The sequence below is a fragment of the Pinus tabuliformis genome, chromosome 7, assembly GCF_031772625.1.
Source record: "Pinus tabuliformis cultivar Carrire ecotype Pingquan chromosome 7, CPIR1, whole genome shotgun sequence".
In the NCBI taxonomy this organism is placed as follows: domain Eukaryota; kingdom Viridiplantae; phylum Streptophyta; class Pinopsida; order Pinales; family Pinaceae; genus Pinus; species Pinus tabuliformis.
The window spans coordinates 1,600,934,180-1,600,943,469 of record NC_142293.1 but is presented as its reverse complement, the minus strand read 5'-3'; the positions used below and the strand labels follow the sequence as shown (position 1 = coordinate 1,600,943,469).

Here is a 9,290-nt window from a genome sequence, read left to right as displayed (position 1 = left end):
TTATTATTTTTGCCTCCCACTCTCCTGTAATATATGCAGGATACATATATTATTTACTTTAAATACAAAACAGTTTGTTTCTATTTATGCTTAGGTTGTATGTCGTTCTGTTTTCGGGTACAACCATAAAGTTTATCTATTTTGCATTTGTATAGATATTATTTGACTTACTATGTTAATAATTTATTTATTTATTTTATATGAAACTGCCTCATTAGTTCTCGACACGTATTTTACTTCATTCATTTAGCAGGTCACTTCAATAATTGACCTACAAGATCCTGTGAAATGCTAATAAAGGACAGTCTTATCTCATCATTTTTTTTTGGTAGCTTGTCTCACGTAGAAAAATTGTTTTCCATATACTCCAGGCCATAGTGTTGAACGCATAAGCTCTTATACCACTTATAACATCCCCCTTTAATTAATCACATGAAAGAAAAGAAAATAGTTACCTACTACCATAAAATTATCGCATTTGTTGACCAGGTACATAGTGGATGGATTGAATGGCAAAAAGTAACCCTAGCATTCCGATGGTTAATGAACCTTAGCATTATATTAGTTAATGAACCTTAGAATTATAATACTTTTATGTGAACTCAATATGGATGTTCCGCTACCCTCTACCCGCAGGTTCTCATGAGGCCATACAACCTGATGGAGGGCTTAAGAATGCCTGTATGAGCATCAAAGTTTCTCGAAGCCAGTTGTTTGGCATAATGGAAACCCTGTGACCCGCCAACGTATGACATTTGGAACTTGTTCCATCATTGGATGAGCAGGTATTTAATCGGATGGTGCATGTCACTGGGAGGTGGTTAAGGGGTAACTGCCCCCAACCCTAACCTTGACACCACATTCTCATTGTCTTTGTCTAGATATGGCTCTACGGAAAGATATCTCTTGATTTACCTTTCTATTTGTTTTGTAGCCTAGGCAAAATGTGTGACAAGGTTCAGCTAAAGAAGGAAGCCTGTGAGACCTCACTGTTTTGTCACGGCTTAGTTAAATTAATCGTGTTGCATGAGCTCCAGAAGGTAGGTAGGGACTGGCCCACGTTCATGTTTATGTCTGGTTTCAAGAACGAGATTGGTCTCAGTCCTCAAGCTGCAAAAGATTCACCAACAACAACTAGCCATCATGCAGAAACAAGATCCATGAGATTTATAAAATTGAAGGCTAGGAAGCAGCGAAAGGAACCTAACAAACCACTCATAATCCAAGACACACCCCAACAGTCCCAGAGATAGAAAACTCAGATCAGAGAGGATGTACATGAATCATCTACAGGTGAAGTAGTCCAGAGAAGAATGACAAGGAGCCAGTTAGCTAAGGAAAAAAGCAAGACAGTGGTTACTGAGGAAAGCCCGGTTTCAAAGGGAATTCTTAATGACTTACTGCAAGCTATCAATATTGAAGAATCTCCATTGGTTCAAGCAGATTTGATAAAATCAGGAAAGGACAAGGCAAAAAAGATTAAAGCCTCGAAAAAGCTCAAGTTCGATGATCCTGTTGCTAAATTTGTCTTTAAGCCAAGAAGACTAGTGACGAGGCATTCAAGACAGGTATAAGAGACACTGCTTGAAACAAGTGAAACAGAGGAGATAGCACAATCTCATGAAGAAAAAGATAAAGGTAAGGTAGTTATCCCTCAAGAAGAATATAGTGTTGAAGAGTTAAAAAAGAAGTTGAAATTAGCAAACCTAGAAATTGCTAAACTGAAGAAAGCCTCAAGAAAACATGCAATCAAGGAAGCTCATTTCGAAAAAATGGAGGCTTTGTGGGAATACAAAACAATTCAAATACCCGAGGTAGTCGATTGTCATGCTCAGTACTACACATGGTTAGTTCCCGCAATAAAAGAAGAAAAATTCATTAGAAGAGTTAATACGAAATTGAGAGCTGGGATCAGGGTTATGAAGAGACAAATTGAAGATTTGAAGATGCAGTTAAGCCAGCAGGAAAGATTTCCTTAAGGAAATCACACAACAAGTAAGGTTATATTCCAAATTTTGATGACTTACCTTGTTGCAGTTTCTTGAAGAATGATACATATCCACTCAGTTTTGATAGCTTAAGGGCAGTTGAAAGGGACATTTCAAAATAAAAGAGGCTCAAGACAATCATATTTTGGTGTTAAAACTGTGTTTTGTGATTACACAGCAGTTTTGTAGCGCGCTACGAAACTGCTGAAAATGACACATAATGCACAGCAGTTTCGTAGCGCGCTACGAAACTGCTATAGCTGCATAATTAAACTCAGTCGACCAATTTTGAGTAATCAAGGGGAATTTTTTTTGAAAGGGGAGTTCAAAAAAGGATCATTTACAATGTGAAAACAACCAGCAAGGGTAAAACAAGCGGAGAAAAAGATATATGAACTCTAAGTCTTTTGTCATACAAATGATCACCGCTAGTATTGTCCACGACATTTCAAACAGCTTTGAAGAGGTTTTGTCTGTATACGAGTATATGGGAAGGCTCTACAGCACATCAAGAACGTGGCACTCCAATACACTTTTATGTAATCAAAGAAGAACAACATGGTTTATTGGTTTCAAATATCCTTGAGGAGACCTAAAGCAGAAAAACGGGGGCAGTGTCCTACTTTGCAGGAGCAATAAAGGAGATGAGACATTAAGGGCCAGCAAAGAGTTTTAAACATCCACCAAAGTTAAACTGAAGGGAACCACTTGTCAGAGAACGAGTTTTGACTGTAATAAATGCTATTATCAACATGATGTAGAGTTAGACTCCTAATTATCTTAGGTTTCTAAACTTCCACTTAGCAGTTGTTGTATTTGATAGTTAGTTGAGGTTTGAATAGGTGTCATAGAAAGTGGAATTCGAGTTCCCCTCATGCTGGAGGATGAATCTCAACTTTGTAAAGAATTCTATATATAGGAGAAAGAGCAATGTACTTGAGGTTGGAAAATTATTGAGAAAAGCTCTGATATTTGGTTTTATGTAAAAGACTCTGTTTTTTAGTAATACAGTGTTGGCTTTGCTTCTCAGGAATCAGAAATAATTCGATGTGATGAATGTCTTGCGTTGTCTTTTCCTATTATCTACAGTGTTATGAATATGTGATTACTTAGAAATCACTAACAATGCTCTAATTTCCTTCATATATTCGTAAACTGTGCTGGCCTTCTATGTGATTGGTGTGTTCTACATAGGTTGGATTCTGAATGCCCTGACTTCTATGTAAAGCTAACCTTACTGTCACTACTGAAGCATATCTAACTCCATAAGCCCAATGGATACTTTCTAATTGTGTTTCAACCTCTTATACTTGTTCATTTTGTTCATAGAGTTAGCCACCTTATTCATTATCCAAATCTTTAATCTTGTGAGAGAGCCCTCTCAAGTTGAGGAGGCTAAGCCTCAGCCTAAAGTAGGTTTGAAAGAGTTACTTGAAGTCTACTTGATCAGCGGCCTATCAGGGTCTAGTTTTGAGTTAACAAATTCATTTGTACACATATATGTCCCCTGATTTGGCTATCCATATTCTTTATTATCATTACAAATCCTCTCAATTCTCTATCCCACAATCACGGAATATCATTTATTATGTATTGGTACTTAAATTGTTCAAACATTTGTTTACTCTCATAAGTGCCTAACATATCAATTTTGGCAGACAAGGAAATTTAGCAATAATCCAATCGATAATTGATAATTAATGTACACGACATAATTCTTGTCAATGTGGTCATGACAGGCTTCTTCATTACCATTTTCTTAATTTATTATTTTTGCCTCCCACTCTCCTGTAATATTTGCAGGATACATATATTATTTACTTTAAATACAACACAGTTTGTTTCTATTTACGCTTAGGTTGTATGTCGTTCTGTTTTCGGGTACAACCATAAAGTTTATCTCTTTTGCGTTTGTATATATATTATTTAACTTACTATGTTAATACTTTATTTATTTATTTTATATGAAACTGCCTCATTAGTTCTCAACACGTATTTTACTTCATTCATTTAACAGGTCACTTCAATAATTGACCTACAAAATCCTGTGAAATGCTAATAAACGACAGTCTTATCTCATCATTTTTTTTTGGTAGCTTGTCTCACATAGAAAAATTGTTTTCCATATACTCCAGGCCATAGTGTTGAATGCATAAGCTCTTATACCACTTATAACATCCCCCTTTAATTAATCACATCAAAGAAAAAAAAATAGTTACCTACTACCATAAAATTATCGCATTTGTTGACCAGGTACATAGTGGATGGATTGAATGGCAAAAAGTAACCCTAGCATTCCGATGGTTAATGAACCTTAGCATTATATTAGTTAATGAACCTTAGAATTATAATACTTTTATGTGAACTCAATATGGATGTTCCGCTACCCTCTACCCGTGGGTTCTCATGAGGCCATACAACCTGATGGAGGGCTTAAGAATGCCTGTATGAGCATCAAAGTTTCTCGAAGCCAGTTTTTTGGCATAATGGAAACCCTGTGACCCGCAAACATATGACATTTGGAACTTGTTCCATCATTGGATGAGCAGGTATTTAATCAGATGGTGCATGTGACTGGGAGGTGGTTAGGGGTAACTGCCCCCAACCCTAACCTTGACACCACATTCTCATTCTCTTTGTCTAGATATGGCTCTACGGAGACGTAGGGTTTTCTAAGAAAAATGATACAGACCTTGCACAGGTAATGTCAATGATCAACGTCCTTTCCATTCCTGCCTGATTAAGCTTGGGATTACTTTATTTTCTATTTTTTTTTTTCCAATCAAGTGGAGTGTTTTCTTTGCATAGGTTTAGATGCCCATTTGGAATTATGCAAAAGTCTCAATGCCACGATGCCTTCGCCTTTCCTCTTCTAAGAAACAAATTTTTTGGTGTGTCTTTATTCCCTCTGATTATCTGAGCATCCGGTTAGGGTCAAGAGTCATTTTTTCAGCTGCCTTTCTTAAGTTTTTAGGGAAACTGCTACAACCACCAATATCAATCTCCTCAGGTATACTTCCCTCCCTTTGTCTGCTTAATTCTTCCTCCTCATACATTCGAGCTTAGATGTTAACATGGCCTGAATATTTGATGTGGCATCTTGGGGTTTATCTCTTCTTTAGTCAATTGCGCGTGTGGGTCTTACTTTCCGGAGATGCAGACGTCGTTGGTTATTATATTACTAACTCATCTTTTTCCGTTGCCAGGTTCATTTATGGACTGAGGATCTACTTCACGAACCCCAAAATTATCATTTGGGCTTTCCAATCTTATATATTGTCTAATGTTAGTTAAGGGTTTAATTGTAATTAATTTTAAACTAAGAACCTTAGTATGCATTTTCTGTTGTAATTTTAGACAGAGTTATAGTTGTTAATGTACCATTGAAACTTGTAAGAATATAAATGGTTGTTACTTGGTTTCATCCCTACAATTTCTGGGTATTTTAATGCTATTATGTTACACTCTTTATTCTACATATAATGTTTAATGAAAGACTAAACTTTTGAGGAATAGAGCTTGGTACACTATTACAGTTAACTCTATGACACCCCTTGACATGGAGTTACAATATTATGGCATTTTAATTCAGATTGTATTTGGACTTAGAGCTATACAAGGTTATCATCACATGTAAAGGTTTCCTTGAACTAATTCTTGACACATTTGGTTTATATATCTATTTATGGTTCATGCTCAGAACAATTACTCCTCGACTCTTCGGACAATGATATATATTTTTTTAAATAAATATTGTTTCTTTTTAATTAGGACATTATTCCAAATACTGTTTGTTTTAATATGTAAGCATTCACTCCGATTAAATCATTGTGTTAGAATTAATATATTTTGTCTTATTCTCTAGTAATTGAGGGTTCGATAATGTGCAACTTTGGCTTTCCAGTTTCAATATGTAATAGTTATTAACATAAATTATCAATTTCTTTTCTAAAAAAAGTACACACCAAATTTTCTATTTTACTGTAACTGTATGTTTCATTACTGGCACTACCAAGGATAGACGAGACTTGCCACTCTGCTAGGACCATCCATCCCTTAACGGTTTTTCTAGAAGACTTAAGATGGAACCAAGACCGATCTTGCTTCCTAAAGGCTAAAGATCTGACCTGGTTTCCAAACACAATTATTCTTAATAATACCTAACATGAAATCATTGTTTCTACATAATCAAGGACATCCCCCCTATTTCTCCTGATATAGATTGCATTTTCCTTTTATAAACCTAAGTTACTATATACATGCTTTTGAAATCTATACTTATTCCACACTATTTATATTTAAAGAAAATACTTCATCACAATTCTTTCCAAATAATCATTACCTCTATGCAATTCCACATTCCTATAGGAACCTCTTGTTGTGAAAATATTAGAATTCTAGGAAAACAATACTTATTTGTTACAAGTTGTCAGGGAATTCATTGCGATAAAATACCTCTCCACCCAACCACTAAGATTGGAAATTACGTACAATCTCCCCCCAAGCCTTTTCAAATTTCCAGAACAGGTTGTAGACAATGACCTGTAGCGGTTTGTTGTCAGACATCAAGACTGCACCAATCCAATTCAAAACATGTATACTATCAAGTCTATTAATAAGGGTTCCACTGGCCCTCAGTCCAACTCAAGAACACCTTAATTGGCAGCATCCTACCCAACCTTAACAACGTCCTATTCAAGGTACCAATTTCACCTCTCTTTCCTTGAAGTCGCCTCCAACTTGTAATCCTTGCCTTCCTTGGCTTCTTGTCCCTATTGAGATGTTTTATCTCTTAGGGAAGGAGGAAGTAACTGTCTCAACTGTCTGGAAACTGAAAATTTTCCTCTAGGGCATTTTCCTGTGAATTCCAAGACTTGTCATAACTTTTATTTTATATAAAATTAAAATAAAATTTAATCATTAAAGTTTCCTACTATGTTTTCCACCTCACCCATATTTTACCATGCCTTTGGGGTAAAAATAAATTAAACATTTACTTTTTACCGAGAGGTGTTACATCTTCTCTCCCTCGAGAAAAACACCATCCTTCATGTTTACTGGACTTCAAAGCAGGTTGGACTATGGCTTGCACATAAAATATTTATTTTCATCTTCCTAGGTAGCCTCTCTTGGCTGAAATATCCTGGGTGAACGCTTGATTTTGTAACATGATTTTTCCTCTGATCGAAATGCGTAGAGGTTTGACCATGATTACCTTTCCCGATTGACCTACATTCACAATCCTCAGGGTCATTAGTTTCCATCACTCATGATTTAAGAACCTATACATTATTTTTTATAAACACTATCAATGTTATTCATATACTCAACATAGGTCATCATCACACCTCACAACCCAACAAGGGTCACTATCCTACATGATGTTAGACTCCGTCTCATGTCAGAGATTGATTCTTCTTCAAAACCCTGTTTTGAAGAAGAAATCATTAATGTGTTGTTTTAGATTATGTAATTTATCTCCAGCTCTTCAAAAGGGAGCAGCTTCCTCAGCTCCTATCTCTGCAAAAGCGCAAACCTTGTCTGCAAGCATTTGGGCAGACCAGTTTGATGACCGAGACCCAGAGGAAGCACAAGAGTTCATTCTTCAATTGGTGGTACTTTGGAATGTCCAGTGGCTTGGTTGTGTCTATATCTGTCCTCATGTACAGTCAAGAAAATGTTGGATGGGGTTTGGGGTTTTGTATCCCAACCATGGCAATGGCAATAGCACTCTCTGTTTTCATGTGTGGGACAAGGTTGTACAGACATAAACTGCCTGGTGACAGTCTGTTCACTGGAATTGCCCAAGTCTTTGTAGCCAGTATCCGTAAATGGAATGTCTCTGTTCCTCCTCTGGGAGAAAAGAAAATATATGTTATTCAAGAAGAACAGCTTTTAAAGGGTGAAAAGAGTAGAGAGCTTTTGCCTACAAATCAGCTAAGGTTTCTTGACAAGGCAACTGTGGCGGTTGATTTAGATTACAAGCATAAAGACATTAACTGGAGACTATGCACAGTTACACAGGTTGAAGAGGTGAAACTTGTTCTAAGATTGTTACCCATTTGGATGGCTTGTTTGATGTATGGGGTTGTCTTTGCACAATCCCCAACATTCTTGCCTGTGTATGATCGCATCTTTGTTCCAGTGGCCAGAAAAAATAACCAAAAACGAGCGTGGTATAACACTGCTTCAGAGGATAGGTATTGGTATATTTACTTCCATTCTTTCTATGACTGTTGCTGCCTTGACAAGAATGAAAAGGCTCCAAGTGGCAAAGGATAATGGATTGGAAGATATGCCCCATGCCACGATTCCATTGAGAATTTTTTTGGTTGCTTCCACAATACATACTATTTGGTATATCAGATGTTTTTACAATGATAGGACTGCAAGAGTACTTTTATGATCAGATGCCTGACACAATGAGAAGCTTAGGTATCGCTCTCTATTTGAGTGTTTTCGGCATAGGTAGTTTCTTGAGCAGTTTTTTATATTTCTATTCTTGAGGAACTAAGTAGCAGAGGGAAGAAGCAGAGCTGGTTTGCTGACAACCTGAACAGAGCTCATTTGGACTACTTTTATTGGTCTCTGGCTGCACTGAGTGCACTGTTCCTATGCATCTATGTTGCATTTGCTAGCTGCTTCATATATAAGAAAGTAGAAATCGATATTTGCCATGATGATGAAGAAACAACCTAATAGGCAAAGATATCGATTCCTCGATAATTCAATTATGTATTCCCTTGCACTGTTTATGTGGATCGTATTTCCGAAAGAAATGGATCGCACCATAATCCTGACGCATTTTTTGTGGCTTGTGTAACTTGGATTGCACATTACCATGATTTTGAGGCAATATTTTATGTATCTCACTTGCTCCATCTCCGTGGAAGCGATCTGAATTGATGATCATATTTGTATCCAGCTCATTACAGTGGCTTGTTACAATTGGGCACTGCATTTATGGTTATTACTGTGATCGCATGCTCAGAGTCTATAAATTTGTGGTTCTTGCTCGCATCACTCTCTGGTTCGTTGGCATACATTGCGGTATATAACATTGAATAAACAATCGAAGAAGATGTGCAGAGCGATCAACTTGTTTTACCTCCGAATTGCTTAGTTGGAGAGCGTGAGAAAATCAGAGAATTAATTTCAGTCTTGGACCAACGTAAGGATGAATCTATTGAGAGGACATTTAAAGGTGTGGCAAAGAACTTTAGGGAAGCATTTACAGAGCTCGTGCAAGGCGGCCATGGTTCTCTCGTAATGATGAAGAAAAAGAAGGCTGGTGAGGTTGAT

General features: G+C 36.8%; 1 pseudogene; it reads left to right on the top strand.

Moving 5' to 3' along the window:
* Positions 1-1,313: 1,313 nt before the first annotated feature.
* LOC149254259 (protein NRT1/ PTR FAMILY 5.10 pseudogene) lies at positions 1,314-8,691 on the top strand (annotated as a pseudogene).
* The last annotated feature ends 599 nt before the right edge of the window (positions 8,692-9,290 follow it).